The sequence below is a fragment of the Silene latifolia genome, chromosome X (assembly GCF_048544455.1).
Source record: "Silene latifolia isolate original U9 population chromosome X, ASM4854445v1, whole genome shotgun sequence".
Classification (NCBI taxonomy): Eukaryota; Viridiplantae; Streptophyta; class Magnoliopsida; order Caryophyllales; family Caryophyllaceae; genus Silene; species Silene latifolia.
In genome coordinates this window covers 333,060,187-333,080,643 of record NC_133537.1, presented here as the reverse complement: position 1 = coordinate 333,080,643, position 20,457 = coordinate 333,060,187, and the positions used below count along the sequence as shown (strand labels likewise).

Here is a 20,457-nt window from a genome sequence, read left to right as displayed (position 1 = left end):
TATGCCAGTTTAAGGAGGATGCCCCAACGGTGAACCTATTCCGCCGGCTTCATCACCTTCGACTGAATGTCCAAGGTGGCAAGGGGTGGTATAGCATACAGACCGAGCCAGTTATATCACCATCTCTAAACTTACTTCCCCGCAAGGACCGGAAGGCACGGTGGGTATATGTTGAGGTTCCGGGGGATTATCCACGCCCCTTGGTCCTTCCAAAGCCGCGTCAATTTGCGGTGTGAGAGTCGGGGGGAGCGTGAGAAATATGTCTCCCGGAGTAAACTTAAGATGGATGCCTTTAGGGTCCATCTCAATGAGGATGAAAGGCGGGCGATGAAGCTGTTTGAGGCCGAGAAGGATGGGGCGCCGAAGGATGGATGCCCCGACGCGAGATCATTCTTCGGGATGAGCTGCTCTGCCACGTCGGCCTCATACCGGCCCTCGAACAGGGTGAGTGGGGTCGGTGTGAGGCCGACGTGCCAGAGCAGCTCATCCTGAAGAATGATCTGCGTCGGGGGCATCCATCCCTTCGGCGCCAATTGTTCCGGGTATAATTCCAGAGCAGGTTTGTTACCACGTAAGCTTGTAGAATGATGACTTTGCTTGACTCTTCCTTTCGGCCTCTCCTGAAACAATGAACAAACTGAGGGCTCGGCTTGGTACCGAGCGAACTCACTCCGACGCTCAAGTCAGTGAACTTAAAAGGGATTAAGTTGAGTGTTACTTGGCACAAAGTATATTGTAGAGAGATAAGGGAGTTTATACCAGATTAGTGTGTTAAACTGATTATTTTCGGGATCCTTTCCTCAATGAGGTTTGAGGACTATTTATAGACTTTCACCTTTTGTCACGTAGTGGCCAAGTGGCAGAGCAGGTGGAAAGACTGTTCTACCCTCGGCCGAGGGACCCATGGCAGGCCGGCGGGCCCTGTTGACTCCATGTCGAGGGGTCTTGGATGTGAGTACGCGGATGTGCCTCCCGGCTGGCTAGTTGCCCAGCCGGGACCCAAGTGACAGGCCGACAGGCTGCGTCGGTTAGGCTGTCCAAGGTGTTGACTTGCTGTGGATATCTTTGACCTTGCTCAATATGTTGACTCGGTCAGAGGGTGCAGAATATGCCCCATCACCTTGAAAAGATTCAGACCCAAGGTATGACAAATGTTTTGGAATTGAGCCTGATAAATAATTGTTAGAGAATTTAGCTTGGTACGGATACTTCTTAATATCAAGTTTACAAGGGATATCTCCACTCAAGTAGTTGCTTGACAAATTAAGGTATCCAAGGTACTTGAGATTTGCTAATGAACCAGGAATGGTACCCTCAAGTTGATTATTAGAGAGATCGAGATATGAAATTGAAGACGCTCCCCCGGCCCTAAGGCACCGAAACACCCAAGTATAGATGGAATTGGACCTGAGAGATCGACATTAAAAGCAAAAGATGTCATAATATGGATCGTTGTTAGTGATTACTTCCTCCGTCCAAGGATAAATTTCTTACTTTGTTTTACAAATATCTGAAGAAGCATAAGAATTTTAAGATGAAATGATTAAATAATTATGCGACTGAGATTCCGGTCGTCCATATGATTGGATTTTGTATAGAACGACGACTATATTCATTTTGTTGAAATTTGTGTTGACTCCTGACTAGATAGTGACTACCCAATTCACTGTAGCAGAACCGAGGGTTGAAATTAGAGGGCGAAAAATTCAAGTTAGGTGAATGACTGCACACAGTTAAGCCTAGCCTCGGCTTTGTTAATTGTTGTTTCATTGTTTAGTAGAGAGTAGAGACGATTGTCCCTACTAGCCCCGACTTGGTTTCGCCATTGTCTCTACACTAGATGGTCAAATACACACGCGATCTACTATAAGTTTAGGATTTCGTTAAACTCATTATGCTTTTCAAGCAGAAGATTCGAACCCGTGATTTATTTGGAAGGGGGATTCGAAACTGTAATGATACCTGTTTTAACAACTGGGCTATCTCATATAAAGTTCCTTATACATAGGGGTACATAGTACAGTTGATGTGACCATAATTGGCGCATATTTAGCCCCCGAATTAGCCTTGTTCCCATGCTTTTTAGTGCTTATTTGGGTCATTTCTTATCTTTAGTTCTTTGTTTTGCATATTCTTTGAGATTTTGATCCCTTGGTAGGAAAGGAGTAAGAATCTTGCATTTTCATGGCAAAACGAGACTAAATTGATCGAATTCAATGACCAAGCATCAAGGAGAGACAAGATTAGAAGGCCGTTGTACATATCATAGTAGAAGAGCAATGTTGAGAAAGGATCCTTGAGTCCCCAAAGAAATCCCCAAGGAATTTATGAAGAAAAGGGAAGAAAAGAAGAAGATTTGTTCTTTGATCGACAATCCGAGCGGATTGTCACCAATCCGTCCGTCCCGCGCAAAGAAGACAATCCGAGCGACTTTGCCACAATCCGCTCGGATTCCCCCTCCACAATCCGCCCGGATTCCCCTGAATCCGCTCGGATTCCAACGCCAGAATCCGCCCGTCCCGACCCTATTCCGCCCGGATTCTAGCACAGCACGGATTATCTTCTCCAAGCTACGAAGAAAGAAGCCCTTCTCTCGAAAAATACCGGGTCCTCCTTGCTCAACTTAAAAAGTGTAATTACTACTTTAGCCCTTAGTTAACCCTAATGCATCCTCCCTAATTTCCACTATAAATACCCCATTAGTCTAATTAGAGGGGCATGTTCTTCTTATCAATAATTAGGGTAGTTAATATCAATCAAATCTCTCTTTAATATTGTAATCAAGTATTAATCAAGTTTTAATCCAAGTTTTAGTTCTTCAATCTCTCTTTTGTTCATCCTTTATTTTGGGTAATTGAAGATTATTTTGGGTTATTGTTGGGAGATTGACAACCTCTCAATCAAGCATTCAAGTACTTCTTTTATCTTTGCTTTATTATTGGAATCATTAGTAGGTATAATCTCTTAATCCCTTTTTAATTATTGTTAATTAATTTCATTTGTTCATCATGTTTCATATTGTTGGTATGATTGACAACCTTGCTAGCATGATCAACATGATAATGAGTGAGTAGTCTCTTAGCTAGGGTTAATGGGTGATTAGGGGAAACCAACATGGGGAATGATTCATGCTTAAATTAATATGCTTTCATGTTTTATTTGCTTGCTTGTTTTGATCTCAACTCATGCACATGTTATATTTGATAAAATGCTAAGCCTATGAATCCTTGCATTTACTATCATCTCCTATCTTTTCAATGAGACTTGTAAGATATAACCCAACTCGAGTCTCATTAGACCATGCATGTTGTTGAGTAGGGAAGATTAAGTCGACTTGTAGGTGTTGTACAATCTAATTGATTCGGCTCCGGGACCCAAACTTTCCTAGGATTGTAAGATATAACCCAACTCAATCCATCACAACAATAATTGCTTGCTTATAATTTGAGAACATATTTGTATGATCATATCCCATGATTCCCCTATGATCCCATGACACCCTAGTGCCTTTAATCAATTGTTTACACCCCTTTAATTCATCTTGCTTGTTTATTTTTTATTGCTATTTTAGTTTAGTGACCTTCTACATCAACCCAATTTATGACACCCCTTAGACACCACTAGTTGCAATAGAAATCTCATTTCAATACCCGTCCCTTGGGATCCGACCTTTACTTACCTCTTTACTAATTGTAGAGTTGTTTGTGGAGCTATAAATTGTGTTTTGATTCGACCATGACCAACGACCACATCTTAATTTGTGAACACTTAGCGGGATCGCATCAAAAATGGCGCCGTTGCCGGGGACGGTGTTTGTTTGATTTAGATTTCTTTTTATTGTCATTAGTTGTGTCTTTCTTCGCCTTGAGGAAGTAAAACTCCTCAAGGTTTGTTCTAATTGTTTTCGAGTTGTTTGATATTTTGCATGTCTAGAAGGTTACAAGGTGATTTGTTACCTTTTGACCGTGAAATCGAAAGAACCTTGACGAACAATAGGAGAGTTGTTAGGAGGAATTTAAGAGGTATTGGTGAAGTTGTTCAACCCACTAGTGAATTTGTCAATCCTTTCACAATAGAAGGAGAAGAGAACCCATTACACAATACCCCGCAAAATCCACCTACAATGCCAAAATTCTCGTCACACTCCGTACCCACCGAGGAGAATCTACCAAATGGTACTCCTACACCGCAACATCTAACCGGAAATTTTATTGCCAAGTCCGCCTTCATCCAATTAGTTGAGAGGAGCCAATTCGGGGGGATGCCTAGTGAGGACCCTCATTCTCATATGGAAACCTTTTGCGACTATTGTGATGCAATCTCTCAAACGGGCGTGACTCAAGACCAAATTAGATGGGTCTTATTTCCTTTTTCCTTAATCGGACCGCGGCTAAATGGTTGAAGGGCCTTGATAAGGCCACCCTTGGAATAGATTCTTGGAAGAAGTTGGCTCTAGCTTTCTACAAAAAATTCTACCCACCGGAAAAGACTAACATGCTAAGAGCTCAAATTACGGGTTTTAAGCAAAGGGATGAAGAGTCTTTGTATGAAGCTTGGGAGCGGTTCAACGGAATTTGTCACTCATGTCCTCACCATGGACTTAGCGAATGGTTTTTGGTGCAACAATTTTGGAATGGTTTATATGAAGATTTTAGGAACATTCTCAATATGGGATCAAATGGAATGTTCACCGAAGTTGATGACAATCAAACATGGAACAAGATTGAGGAAATGGCGGTCCATAACTCACAATATAGTAGACCTCGCAAGGCTACTAGAGGAGGAAAGCATGAAGTGGACTCCGTTACTCAATTAGGTGCTCAACTTAGTGCTCACATTGACACAATCAACTTGAAGTTTAAACAAGCTATGGCTAGACTTGAGGAAAACTCAAAATCATCGAAGCATCATGTTAATGCCATGACGGCATCCTCATCAATCCCAAGTGGGATATGTGAGAATTGTGGAACTTTGGGACATGACCCAGGTGAATGTAGGGGAACAAATGAACAAGTAAATGCTTTCCAAGAATACAAGAGTGGGACCCCTTATTCCAACTTTTACAATGAAAACACCAAATTCCATCCAAATCTCTCATACAAAAGCCAAAATGTTCAAAACCCTCAAACAACATACACTCCACCACCCATGAGAAACCAAAATCAAAGACCCTTTTACAATCAAAACCAAGGTTACCAAAATCAAAATCCATACAATCACCAAAATGACCAAGGCTTTGATGTCCAAAAAGCGGTCCTCCAAATGCAAAAGAATCAACAAGAATTTTTCACTCAAATGCAAAAAGATAGCCAAGCAAAGGAAACCACCATCAACAACATTCTAGCTCACACCAAGATGTTGGAAACACAATTGACTCAACTAGCATCTTCAAGCTCACAAAGACAAAAGGGGCAATTACCACCTCAAAGTAATCCCCCTAGACATGAAACGGTTAGTGCCATTCACTTGAGAAGTGGTACAAGGTATGAAGCACCGAATAAGCAAGTTGAGGATGAAGTTGTGGAAGCTAGTGAAAAGGAAGAAATTGTGCAAAACTCCAAAGATGGAGAATCATCAAAAGAAGAAAGTTCAAAGAAAAATGAAGACAAGGCCAAGGAGAAGGAGCCCATTGTGATTAGACTTCCTTTCCCAAGTCGTCAAGCCAAGCCCAAATTTGATGATCAACTTGGAAAGTTCATGGAAATTGTGAAGAATTTAGAAGTCTCAATTCCTTTCACGGAATTAATCAATCACGTTCCGGCCTATGCGAAATACATGAAAGATATCCTCACAAAGAAGAAGTCGATCCGGAAGCTTGAGACTATCGCCTTCACTAAGGTGAGTAGTGCAATACTTCAAGGGAGTTCACCTCCAAAGTTAAAGGATCCGGAAGCTTCTCAATACCGTGTACCATTGGCGACACAACGATCAACAAAGCCTTATGTGATCTAGGGGCTAGTGTGAGTGTCATGCCGTACTCGGTGAGTAAAAGGTTGGGGATGGGAGAGCTTAAATGCACCAACATCACACTCCAAATGGCCGATAGATCGACGAAGACACCGTTAGGGATATGGGAAGATGTCCCCGTGCGAATTGGGAAGTTTTTCATCCCGGTGAACTTTGTCATTGTTGATATGGAGGAAGATTCCAACATTCCAATCATCCTAGGAAGACCTTTCCTACACACCGCCGGTGCGGTGATTGATGTGAAACATGGTGAGCTCACTCTAGAAGTGGGAGATGAAAGCATAACTTTTAATCTTGACAAGACTATGAGAGCTCCTCGTTTGCATGAACCATGTTTCATGATTGATCATTATAGCCGAAAGGATGATAGGAAGAAGTCGAACTCCAATGGAAGAAGAAAATTGAAGATGCTCCATTCAAAGAGCAAGTGAATTGTGACAAGGAGAGCTTGCAAAGCTCATCAAAATCAACCAAGGAAGAAGAGGATGGCCTCATTGGCCAAGAGAAGAAATTGGGAGAGTTGTCTCCATCTAAGCAAGAGATTTTCAATGATCAACTCAATGAAGTTTGTGGTCTTTGGGACGACGAGTTTGAAGGGATTTTTAATCCCTACATTGGTAATGCCATCGATCAAGACCAACAACAAGGGCCAAGGTCTATTGAGAACCTCTACCATAATAATGAACAAGCTTTTGATTACTTCTTCAAGGTGTTGAGTAACATCAACAATACCTTGGACATGCCCCCTTGACATCTCATCAAGAATGAGAGTTTGGTGGAGTCCTCCCTAAACCACCACTTGTAAATATTTCTAACTCCCTAACTTACATTTCAATTCTTGTATTGCATTTTTGTCATCTTTGGATTTTTATTTACTTTGATCAAAATAATTGTCATGTTTGAGAGAAAGTGAGGGAGGGACTAACGATTTCAATTGATGTGTAGTGCTTTTAACTTAGTGTGAGGATGACAATTGCCTAGGCTATCCATGCCTTAGTAGTGCCCCCACAATGACGAACACAAGACTTGAAGAAAGAATGGAAGAACGGTATGGGAAATGCAGTGTGCACGGATGGAACTGAATCCGTGTACACAGGGGAAGAATCCGAGCGGATTCCAGAGAATCCGCCCGTCTTGAAGAATCCGAGCGTATTGCAGAAAAGACGCCCGTCCCGAATCGAGCTGAATTTTGAAAATTTCTTGATCGTGATCGAATCCGGGCCCCGTGAAGAATCCGCCCGTCTTGAAGAATCCGTCCGTCTTGTAAGAAAGACGTCCGTCTTTGCAAATGAGGAAAACAAGCAAAATTTTTCGGATCAAATCCGTCCGTCTTTAAGCAAATCCGCCCGTCCCGTGTTTAGCAAATCCGAGCGGATTGTCACAAATCCGCCCGTCTTTAGGCGAGTTTTGCAAAGTTCAGAAAGAGCAGAATCCGCACGGATTGGGCAGAATCCGCACGGATTGCCCCTGCAGATTCGAAAATTTCGGTCTCTTTAAAACCTCTCCCACCTTCATTCATTCATTCATTCATTCATAAACAATACCCACAACATCAAAACCCTCATCCTCTCCATCACAAAAACAAAAACCCTCAACAACATTCACCAAATACAAATCAAACCATCCTTCCAACAACAAATCAATCACTCCTTCCTCAACAAAAATAAAAACCAAGCACAAAAATCTTCAACCTTTGAGTCGATTTTTGATTAAATAAAGGCAAAGCCTTTCACCTTCAAATCGATTTGGGCATACTACAAATTGAAGATTTTTCATTCTTTTCTTGGTTAGTTCATCAATGGCAAGGACTAAGGGAGCAACAAAGGCAACAAAGGCACCAAAGGCACCAAAGGCTAAGGCACTCTCACAAAGGCAAAAGGCTCTTCAAACAAAGAAAGCATTGGCTATGGTGGTAGCAACACCAAACTTGGAAGTGCAACAACAACAACAACCTTCTATGGGAGCAACAACACCTTCTACTCCGGTAATTGATCAACTTTTGCATTATCCGGAGGTAACTTTTATTTCCGATACCCATAGAAATACCTTTGTCAAGTTTGCTATGAAGTCATTACAATCCACCAAATTCATATGTGAAGATACCTTAGAAAAATTGGGTGTTCTTGAACAAACAAAAGACTTTTTCAATGCCATGGGGTTGAAGAAATTGTTTGAAACAAGGGAATTGACATACCCCTCCCTTACCTTTGAATTTTTAAGTTCCTTGAAAGTCACCAAAGTTGAGAATAGGGAGAATCTCGAGTTTCGTCTAGCTAATGTTAGTAGACGCATTACCTTTAGGGAATTGGGTGAAATTTTGGGTCTTAGTGATGAACGGAGTTATTTTAAGAGTTATGGAAAGTATGACCCCGAACCTCTTTGGGAGGCAATCTCCGGGAAGAAATTTGAGGATTTTCATGCGAGTCGTGCTCTTTTGGTCCACCATCCGGGCATAAGAGTATGGCACAAGGTCGTGGGTAACACCATAATTATTGCTAGGAAAGATACCAACCATTTCACAAGACTTGATTTTATTCTCCTTGAATCGGCTTTGAATATCGGAAGAGTACACACCAAGCCTTACAATTCTTTGAGGCTCTTGGTAGATAGATGGCTCAACATCGATTGTGGGAAGAAGGGCACAACCGTTATTGTCAATGGCGGCCTAGTCACACTCCTAGCCAAGCACTTTGATCCTAACTTCAATAAGGATAACAAGTACAAAGCAAAGGAGGGTGGCCATCTTGTTGATATGCATACTATGATTCACAAGTTCAAGTGGGTTGCCCATAACCCCCTTGACACTAAGTATGGATGGCTCACTAGTGAAGCTAGATCGTTCACCTTGCCTTCGAAGATTTGCCGTCTAAGCGTCCACCGGACCAATTATCTACTTCCCCTTTCCAAAGAGGCCGAGTATATCATTCAACAACAAAAGGGTGATCTTGAAATGCCCTCCTCTTCCATTGTCATACCACCTTACCCCTTTAAGTATGAAGAGTTCAAGCCGGAAGGAGTTGAAGTTGGGGAAGACTATGTGACTCTTCTCATGCAAGCAATGCACAAGCAAGCCTGTGAAGATCGGAAAAATGCCTACTTGGCTCAATATCCACCCCTCCTACATTTAGCTAGGCAAGGACTACTTGATCCATCTTGTCCTTTGCCTAGTTGGGCGGATAGAGAAGTCTTATTTCCGGGTGCATCTAGGGTCGTTTTGGGTGACAATGAGGTTGTTGGAAATGATGAAGAAGTTGATGATAATATTGAGGAAGAAGCAAGTGAAGAAGAAAAGGATGGTGAAGATGAAGATGAGGAAGAAAGTGAAGAAGCAAATGACAAGGAAAGTGGCAATGTGACCACTTCTCATGAGGGAAGTGATGGTGATAGCATGATGGAAGATTAGCAAGCCTTGGAGACTCCTACACTCTCATGGTTTGTCTATTTCTCTCTTTGTATTTTATTTCATTTTGATCATTGTTAGAGTAGTCCTAGCCCCATTAGAGGACTCACACCTCGGTACCATTGAGGTGTTCTCATTTTATTGTTCCCATTTTCAAAATCCAAAATGACAAATTAGTTTCATGCATAGCATAGTGTGTGCATGAACTACACCCATCCTTGGACATTAGCAATAGTGTCTCACTCGGTTTGGGGAAGTTAATGCATACACAACGGGAGGTAATCTAAATTATCCTATCCGTCATAACAAAAACCATGCATCATGTAGTATAGCTTAGTGTAGATTGCATTTAGTATAGAAATCATGCATCATCTTTGCATAATTTCCATCATTTTGGCCATTGAGGACAATGCCCATATTAGTGTGGGGATGAGAATTCTAACATTTAACTCTTATTCAAAAATCCAAAAAAATTGAAAAATTTCAAAAATCATAAAAATTTGAAAATTGGAAACCCAAAAACATGTTTATTTCCTTTTGTAGTCTTGTATATATTGTCTTGTATATATTGTGTTTGTTCTATCCTTGTTCACATTGATTGACTACGCCACATCCGAGACATGAGGATATTGAAGACCGCATGGTATGATCTTTCCAATCTCCTTTTTCCTCTTTATGTTAATGACTATGTGGCTTTATTTTGATTGATGCGGTATAACAATGTGAATTTAGGACTTGCATTTAGTTTATATGTCATATTAGTTGATAGAATCACTTGCATTAGGATGTTTATATTAGTTGCATCATGGCATGTAGTTGCATGTTAGAAATGTTTTGAAAAATGCCTATTTAGGAACTTTGACAAGAGCAACTAAGCCATTATAAATACTTGTTCAACTTAAGACTTTGCCTACTAGAATGGTTGTAAAACACCCTAGATAGTGTCATACTAGTGTCTTTTGACCCATGACCCAAGGCCTAGTTAAGGGTTTGCATGTGAGTCACCTATCCAACCCCGTGATGAGATGTGGACTTGGTTAACTTGTCTAGGTGACCTTGTTTGACCTTGTGGTAAGGCAACCCAAAAATATTTTCTATCAATAAGCTTGAAGTGCTCATTTCAAAGAAATTTTGTCATGTGGAAGTAATGTAATGCCAAGGAAACCTCAAATGTTATGAATTGTTGAAAGTTGAGAAAGTTAAGTTGTTTTGATGAAGGCGTACCACTTCGATGTGCTTTGGTGCGGGATCCATTGAATTGGGCCCCCATACGGTTGTGAATTCGGCCGCCCAGAGACAGAGTGACTATCACCCCGAAAAGCTATTGTCTAGAGGTTAACCGGTTGCCTAATAAGCGATTGGCGAAAGCAAAGGACACTAGCCCGGAAGGGACAAACCCCATCTTAAATTTTTGAAATGTGAAAGTGAAATGAGGACAATTTTGAATACTAGTCATATCCACCCGTTGTGAATAAAGATTTGAGCATTTCATTCCCAAAAAAGCCTTTTGTCAAGCCACTTGGTCGAGTTTGGGACGATCCATGACCTTTACTTTTGTAGAGAATTCGAGACTTGTCATGTCATATGCTACTAGCATCATAGGGATCATCATTCCACCACCATCCGATCGCTCTTGACGAAAGCATTTGGAAATTGAGGACGAAAGTAGTCTAGTTTAACACCATTTGGAGGTGATTTAGTGCCATCCTCTTAGACTTAGTAATTTGTTGAACTAGTATTTGTGAAGGATTACATGCTCTTAAATTTGTTCCTCTCTAGTGCCTCCGCCACTTGATGAGGGAGTGACTATTCTTTTTGTAGATGCATCCATTATGTGTTTTTGTGTGCTTAATGTTTGGATGTGTCGCCATTTTGGCAAGACCCACCTTGCCTTGCAAGAAGGCATCCTACCTCATGGTTGTCTTGTTGTGAGTTGAAGGGGCGGAGTGAGACCCGCTAATTGTCTCATATCGGCTATATTATTAGGATAGGTTAGTATTGGTCCTAGTCTTTGTCACCTCTTTACTCGGGACGAGCAAATGTTCGGTTTGGGGATATTTGATGTGACCATAATTGGCGCATATTTAGCCCCCGAATTAGCCTTGTTCCCATGCTTTTTAGTGCTTATTTGGGTCATTTCTTATCTTTAGTTCTTTGTTTTGCATATTCTTTGAGATTTTAATCCCTTGGTAGGAAAGGAGTAAGAATCCTGCATTTTCATGGCAAAACGAGACTAAATTGATCGAATTCAATGACCAAGCATCAAGGAGAGACAAGATTAGAAGGCCTTTGTACATATCATAGTAGAAGAGCAATGTTGAGAAAGGATCCTTGAGTCCCCAAAGAAATCCCCAAGGAATTTATGAAGAAAAGGGAAGAAAAGAAGAAGATTTGTTGCTGACTGACAATCCGAGCGGATTGTCACCAATCCGTCCGTCCCAAAGAAGACAATCCGAGCGGCTTTGCCACAATCCGCTCGGATTTCCCCTCCACAATCCGCCCGGATTCCCCTGAATCCGCTCGGATTCCAACGCAGAATCCGCCCGTCCCGACCCTATTCCGCCCGGATTCTAGCACAAAGACGGATTGTCTTCTCCAAGCTACGAAGAAAGAAGCCCTTCTCTCGAAAAATACCGGGTCCTCCTTGCTCAACTTAAAAGTGTAATTACTAGTTTAGCCCTTAGTTAACCCTAATGCATCCTCCCTAATTTCCACTATAAATACCCCATTAGTCTAATTAGAGGGGCATGTTCTTCTTATCAATAATTAGGGTAGTTAATATCAATCAAATCTCTCTTTAATATTGTAATCAAGTATTAATCAAGTTTTAATCCAAGTTTTAGTTCTTCAATCTCTCTTTTGTTCATCCTTTATTTTGGGTAATTGAAGATTATTTTGGGTTATTGTTGGGAGATTGACAACCTCTCAATCAAGCATTCAAGTACTTCTTTTATCTTTGCTTTATTATTGGAATCATTAGTAGGTATAATCTCTTAATCCCTTTTTAATTATTGTTAATTAATTTCATTTGTTCATCATGTTTCATATTGTTGGTATGATTGACAACCTTGCTAGCATGATCAACATGATAATGAGTGAGTAGTCTCTTAGCTAGGGTTAATGGGTGATTAGGGGAAACCAACATGGGGAATGATTCATGCTTAAATTAATATGCTTTCATGTTTTATTTGCTTGCTTGTTTTGATCTCAACTCATGCACATGTTATATTTGATGAAATGCTAAGCCTATGAATCCTTGCATTTACTATCATCTCCTATCTTTTCAATGAGACTTGTAAGATATAACCCAACTCGAGTCTCATTAGACCATGCATGTTGTTGAGTAGGGAAGATTAAGTCGACTTGTAGGTGTTGTATAATCTAATTGATTCGGCTCCGGGACCCAAACTTTCCTAGGATTGTAAGATATAACCCAACTCAATCCATCACAACAATAATTGCTTGCTTATAATTTGAGAACATGTTTGTATGATCATATCCCATGATTTCCCTATGATCCCATGACACCCTAGTGCCTTTAATCAATTGTTTACACCCCTTTAATTCATCTTGCTTGTTTATTTTTTATTGCTATTTTAGTTTAGTGACCTTCTACATCAACCCAATTTGTGACACCCCTTAGACACCACTAGTTGCAATAGAAATCTCATTTCAATACCCGTCCCTTGGGATCCGACCTTTACTTACCTCTTAACTAATTGTAGAATTATTTGTGGAGCTATAAATTGTGTTTTGATTCGACCGTGACCAACGACCACATCTTAATTTGTGAACACTTAGTGGGATTCGTAATCTGTCGTCCTATACAGAATGTTACGATGCAGTTTTGGCTTAACAAGTAAACAACATATTTAAACATTGTCTAAAATAATACTCATTAGCAATAGTCATCCAACTCGACAGAGTAAGCCCCACTCGATAGAGTACCCATAGACACATAAAACCGTAGTATTACATTCTACGCTATCTACAAGGAACTCAAACCCATGGCATTCAGCTTCATAAAAATACTCCGCTTTGTCTTCATGCGTTTTATGATGCAGACTTCGCTGGCGACAAAGACAACTATGCATCAACCACTGGCTACATCATCTATCTCGGCCTCAATCCCGTCTCCTGGTCCTCTAAGAAGCAGCGAGGCCTTGCTCTATCCACTACGGAAGCTGAATTTCGAGCACTTGCAGCTGTAACCACCGAAACTCTTTGGCTTCACAACCTTCTTACTGAACTCAATATCGCTATTACCAAACCCCCCGCACTATACTGTGACAATATGTCTGCCACACTCTATGCTAAGAATCCCGTTTTCCACTCAAGAATGAAACATATGGCTCTCTCATTTCACTTTGTTCGTGAACAGTTGCAACTTGGTCTCATTCGCATCCAACATATTGCAAGCAAAGATCAACTGGCAGACGCTCTCACCAAACCACTACACAAGCAACGTTTCCATGAACTACGAGACAAGATTGGCCTTCGTCCTCCTACGTCCATCTTGAGGGGGCGTATCAGCAATAATATCTCCATATCTCCTACATAACTCACTCCTTAAGCAAGCAATCAATTAGTCTCAATCATATATTGTAATTATAGAATAAAATTATCTTGTGTATTATTATTAGCCTCATTTAGTCCTATGCATCCTCTATATTATGTACATCATTCATCATTGAATATATACCGAACATTTCATACAAAACCTAAGTCTTATAGTCTAAACTCTCAAATCTTCTATATTGCTTTTGAAAGGGCTTTAACCTCAAACTAATGGGATTAAAGAGAACGATACAATTTAGCGATCTTTTGTTATAGAAAGTAAGCTCCTTAATCTCAAATTTACAGGGAACATCTCCATCCTCTCAAGTAATTATTGCTTGACAAATCATTGTGTTGTATCCGAGGTACTCCAGTTTGCTATAGAACCGGCAATGTTAAAAACGATCAAGATAGTGAACGATCGTCACTTTTCTTGATCTCAGCTCGGTAATATTGTCCGCTAGACTCTTGATTTAAAGTTTTCTCATCGACTTTTATATATACATACAACCATTTCATATAAGATTTCGTATGTTTACGGGTACATTCTGAGATTATTACTCGAGTTATATTATTACTTCAACAATCAACACCACTAGCTAGATACCGTTAAAGTACATATTACACTTCAGAATTCCTCCGGAATTTGGCCAAGTTTACAGCAACAATTACATAAATATTGTCTATAATGTGATCAATGAACCGGAAGTAGGCATGTCTCCAAGAGTTTTTTACAGTCAATGTGCCGCAAAATGCCCAAAATCCGGTGTAAAATCCAAGCCCAATGCTTACATACAATCCAATATTGATTTTATCTTTGTGGTCTTTCTCACAAGAGCCTTGAATCTTATCTCTGCGAAAATTAGGATTCTCTAGAAATGCGTTAGGCCCAAGATATGACAACTTTTTCGGTATTGAGCCTGATAAATTATTGAAAGCGAAACTAGCATAGTGCGGAAACTCCCTGATCTCAAGTTTACAGGGGATATCTCCACTCAAGTAGTTGCTTGACAAATCAAGGTATCCAAGGTACTTGAGGTTCACTATTGAAGCGGGAATGGTACCTTCAAGTTGATTATTTGAGAGATCGAGATATGAAAGTCGAGATGGTCCCCCTAAGGAACCAGAAAGCCCAAGTGTGGATGGAATTGAACCTGAGAGGCATTATAATAAACATGAGACATAGTAACGATGCATCTTTGTATGGAATTGTTAATGTATACTTTCGCCGTTCAATGATAAAACTACTTTATACTTTCTTTGGCAATTATAAAAATGCAAATGATATTTGGATATGAGATCAAAGTTCCGATGTTTCTAATGAAAAGTTGCGATGTTTCTAATGAACGAGGGAGTAGCTTTTTATCATGATGCACATACCTGAAAGTGCATTATTTGAAGGACCTCTAACATGGAGAGACTGCCAATGCTCTGACTCCAGTCTGTAGCCTCGTTAAGACTGGTAAAACTTAAGTTAATGTCTCTCAGCAAACTTAGTCGCGATAGCCAGGTCAAGCTCTTGGCAGAAAGTTTGTAATTAAGACTGAGATCAAGAGACGTTAAATGGGTAAGGTTTCCCAGTTGGTTGGGTATATTCCCACTGATATAAGACTCTGAGAGGTTGAGGTGGAGTAGGTTGATGAGGGAGCCAATGCTTTGAGACCAGTCTGTTGCTCCACTAAGATTGATACCACTTAAGTTAATGTCTCTCAACAAACATAACCGCGAAAGCCAGTTCAAGCTCTTGGCAGAAAGTTCGTGATTACAACTGAGATCAAAAGACGTTAAATGGGTAAGGTTTCCCAGTTGGTTGGGTATATTACCCCCGAAGGAAGATCCGGAGAGGTTAAGGTGGATAAGGTTGAGGAGAGAGCCAATAGAAGTCGGTATTACCATGTCATAGAAATAGTTTGAGCTAAGATCTAAGTATTTAAGATGCTTGAGCTCACTAAGGGAAGGACTGAATACTTGACTATACAAGCAACCCCAATGATATGAAGCCCCACTGAGATGAAGGCCGATTACATGACCAGACTTATTGCTGCAGGAGACACCCTTCCATGTGCAGCAGTCTGGTTTATTTGGATTTCCCCATGAAGACATCAACCCACAATAGTCAGACTGAATGTGGTGCTTGAATTTGAGCAAAGCATCTCGTTCTTGGTCGATACAAATGATATTTTTACGATAAGCAACAACGGGTTTCCCAACATTACAACTCGCACTGAATGATAATACCAGCAAACAAAGTAGAAAGAGATGGGAAGGGAATGTTTTGATGATTGGATAATGCCAATTCATTGTGGACAAATATGATCAAATAGTAAAATATTAAAATGTTGTGTTAGATAATGAAGATGCTTATTATGCAACTTATATTGCTCGTCCACATGATATGACCTTGTACACAAGGACAATTGTATTAATGGTTCGTAGACATAATTCATCTTGTTGAAATTTCTGAGGAGCAGTAACGTGTGTTGACTGCTGACTAGTGTGACTTGCAACAAGTCTCCTTACGTAAGGTAAGGATCGCACACAGTGACGGAACCATTATTTAATGTTCGGGGGTGAAAATTTCGCAAATTTATGAAGGTAGTAATAAAGTTAACTAAAAAAAAAATCAAAATTTTCAACTTAAACTTCAATTTTGTTTTTCTTGTTCGGTAGCGACGCCCACCTCTTCTAACACTCGCTTGTCAATAATTGATCTTGGTCAGGGTTACTTCATGTTATCACAAACGATCTTGTACCGAGATACGTTAGTATCTTATTAACGATATTATCTTATTGTATACATTTCTTTACCTTTCTATCTTTGGGAGTATAAGTTTATGATCAAATCCGATCAACTCATTTAGCTTATCAAGCAAAGAACGAGCAAGGTGACTAAATCACTGACCACACATATAAGCTGCATCCATAAGGAGATTCGGTGTAAAATACAAGTATATATGAAATAAAAATGGGTTGAGTCTAGATTGTAGAGTTAAACTCATTCTTTATAGTTACTGAAAATTGCTAGACTTTTGTAAAGGCATACAACTATAGAAGTATATATCTCATATATATAAAGTTCCGTATACATAGGGTACATTATGACTTTACGAGTTATGACTCGAAATTTATTCTACTTCAACAATAGATCGTGTTGAAACATAGCACTAGAAAACGATCAAGTACATATTATTACATTTGAAATTTCCTCCGAAATCTGGCTAAGTATATAGCAACAACTACATAAATCTTGTCTATCATGTGATCAAGGAACTCGAAATAGGCATGTCTCCAAGAGTTTTTCAGAGTCAATGTGCCGCAAAATGCCCAAAATCCGGTGTAAAATCCAACCCCAATGCTTACATACAATCCAAATTTGAATTTATCTTTGTGGTCTTTGTCACAAGAACCTTGAATCTCATCTGTATGAAACTTAGGATTCCCTTCAAAAGAGTAAGACGGAAGATATGACAATTTTTTGGGTACTGAACCTGATAAATGATTGTAAGAGAAACTAGCATAGCACGGAGGCTCCCTCATCTCAAGTTTACAGGGGATATGTCCACTCAAGCGGTTGCTTGACAAATCAAGATATCCAAGGTACCGGAGGTTCACTATCGAACCGGGAATGGTACCCTTAAGGTGATTATTATAGAGATCGAGATGTGAAAGTGAAGACGCTCCTCCTAAGGAAGTTGGAATGGAACCTTGAAGATGATTACAGGGAATGCATATGAGCTCAAATGTAATACTGACCTCAAATAACATACCGAGTACAATAATTAAAGAATCTAAATTATAAAATAAAAGAATCCAAGTTTATCAATGTACCTGTCAGTGAATTGCAAGAGAGATCCATGCGCATAAGAGACTGAAGATTCCCTATTGCATCCGGAATAGTACTTGAGAGTGAGTTCTTAGAGAGATCAAGATATGTAAGAAATTTCAAGTTCCCTATTGCATCAGGAATAGTACTTGAGAGTGAGTTCTCAGAGAGATCAAGATAGGTAAGAAATTTCAAGTTCCCTATTCCATCCGGAATAGTACTTGAGAGTGAGTTCTCAGAGAGATCAAGATAGGTAAGAAATTTCAAGTTCCCTATTGCATCCGGAATAGTACTTGAGAGTGAGTTCTTAGAGAGATCAAGATAAGTAAGAAATTTCAAGTTCCCTATTGGATCAAGAATAGTACTTGAGAGTGAGTTATGAGAAAGATCAAGGTGTGTAAGGAATTCCAAGTTCCCAGATTGCATCCGGAATAGTACTTGAGAGTGAGTTCCAAGAAAGAACAAGGTGGGTAAGGAATTCCAAGTTCCCGATTGCATCAGGAATAATGCTTGTGAGAGTGTTCCAAGATAGATCAAGGTATGTAAGGGATTTCAAGTTCCCAATTGCATCAGGAATAGTACTTGGAAGTGAGTTCCCAGAAAGATCAAGGTATGTAAGGGATTTCAAGTTCTCTATTGCGTCAGGAACAGTAGAGAGTGAGTTCCCAGAAAGATTAAGGTATGAAAGGAATTCCAAGTTCCCTATTGCATTAGGAATCGCCTCTGCAAGTAAATTGTTCGACAAATCGAGATATTCCAGTGATTGTTGGACTGATGAGTTATTAGCGGTGTTGAACAACCACTGAAAACATGAGAAACTAATAAAATTGTTTCCGGAAAGGCTAATAACGCGTAGATTAGAAGAGTAAAGAAATGATGATGATGATGATGATGATGATGATGATGATGAAGGGGGCATAGAAAGTTGGCAGTTGTCCATTTTGAGGACCTCTAACAAAGGGAGACTGCCAATGATCACTGACCAATCTGTAGTATTGCTAAGATCGATACCACCTAGGTTAATATCTCTCAATAAAGTTAACCGTGAAAGCCAATTCAAGCTCTTGGCAGAAAGCCCAAAAATATTACTGAGATCAAGAGACGTTAGACTTGTAAAATTTCCCAGTTGGTTGGGTATATTCCCACTGAAGTCAGACCCGGAGAGGTTAAGGTAGACTAAATTGACAAAGGAGCCAACAGAACTCGGTATATCCATTTCATAGAATTCGTTTGAGCTAAGATCTAAGTATTTAAGATGCTTGAGCTCACCAAGGGAAGGACTTATAACTGGAATAGTCAAGCAAGACCTTTTATATGGAGTTCCACTGAGATAAAGCCCGATTACATGACCCGACTCATTGCTGCAGTTGACGCCTTTCCAAGTGCAGCAGTCTGGTGTGTTTGGATTTCCCCATGAGGCCATCAACCCACATTCATCACTAGAACGAGTGTGTTGTTTAAATTTGAGCAAAGCATCCCGCTCTTGGCCGATACAAGTAATGTTTTTACGATAAACATCATTGGTTTTACCGACACAACGACTAGCGAACAAAGATATCACAAGACAAAAAAGTATTAAGAGAGTGGCAGGGAGTGTTATGATGTTTTGATAATGCCGATTCATTGTGGAAAAAGATGATCAAATAATCAAATGCATATGGTGTTAAAAAATGAAAATGCTTAACTGCTTAAGCTAGTTATATATAACTGCTAGTTCAAATCAACATCTATTTCCTCGAAATTTCTAAGGAGCATTACGTCGTAGACTCAGAGGTGTGTGTAGCCACTCTAAGAGTTCTTGACGTTTTATTTGGGTTGAAGGCTTTTAAAAAATCAAAGCATGAAACAACAAATTCTACTGATAGTTCCAAAGACCCAAACTGATGCAAGTCATCCTGGACAAAGACGTTCGATTACTCCGTATTAGGCAGCTCGACTTCATTCAGCTGGTCAGTAGATAAGGTTCATTATTGGTTTCAAAAGGTCGACTTCATTCAGCTGCGAAGCTTACTTTACTATTGGTTAGTAGACATTATCATGTGTGGAGTCTGTTGACCGGTGACGGCCAAGAAGTCTCCTTACCCCTTAATTAACGCAAAGACTAGGCACTAGACCAGTCCAAAATTGATCTAGCATGCGTTAAGGGCCGTAAACTCGAAAATTCTTATCAGAGTAATTAATAGTGAAGATTCGACAATGCCAATTCATTGTGGCCGATACAATCATACAAGTACAGAGTAATTAATAGTGAAGATGCTTATTAAGTTATTATACTGCTCGTTCATATCAAAGTATGGAATTTTTGAAGTTATTATGCAATCTTTATCAACATGCCGGTCGTCCATATCAAAGTATGAAAGTAAAACGATTGTATTATTGGCTAGAAGACATGACTTAAGGAGTCATCTTGTTGAAATTTCTAGAGAGCATTAGCGTGTATTGACTGCTGACTAGTGTGACTATCAATAAGTCTTCTTTCTTAGCCCAAAGACGCTACAAAATAGTTAGCAGAACCAAGATTTGATAGTAGGCGACCAAAAATCCCCGGGTGAGGCCAACGAAAAGAGGAGGGAGGACAATTATTAAATGACAAGTGGACCAAATTGATTATGAATGATTAAATTGTTCATCAAATACATTCAGCAAATAGAAAGGACAATAATTGACTGAGACGGCAAAAAATGGAATAAGACAATAAATGACCGGGATG

At 39.9% G+C, this 20,457-nt stretch overlaps 1 non-coding gene across 1 annotated transcript; it reads right to left on the bottom strand.

Moving 5' to 3' along the window:
- Positions 1-4,494: 4,494 nt before the first annotated feature.
- LOC141624376 (small nucleolar RNA R71) lies at positions 4,495-4,601 on the bottom strand. Its single transcript, XR_012534182.1, has one exon. It is a non-coding gene; the product is annotated as a small nucleolar RNA R71 (small nucleolar RNA).
- Between the last annotated feature and the right edge of the window lie 15,856 nt (positions 4,602-20,457).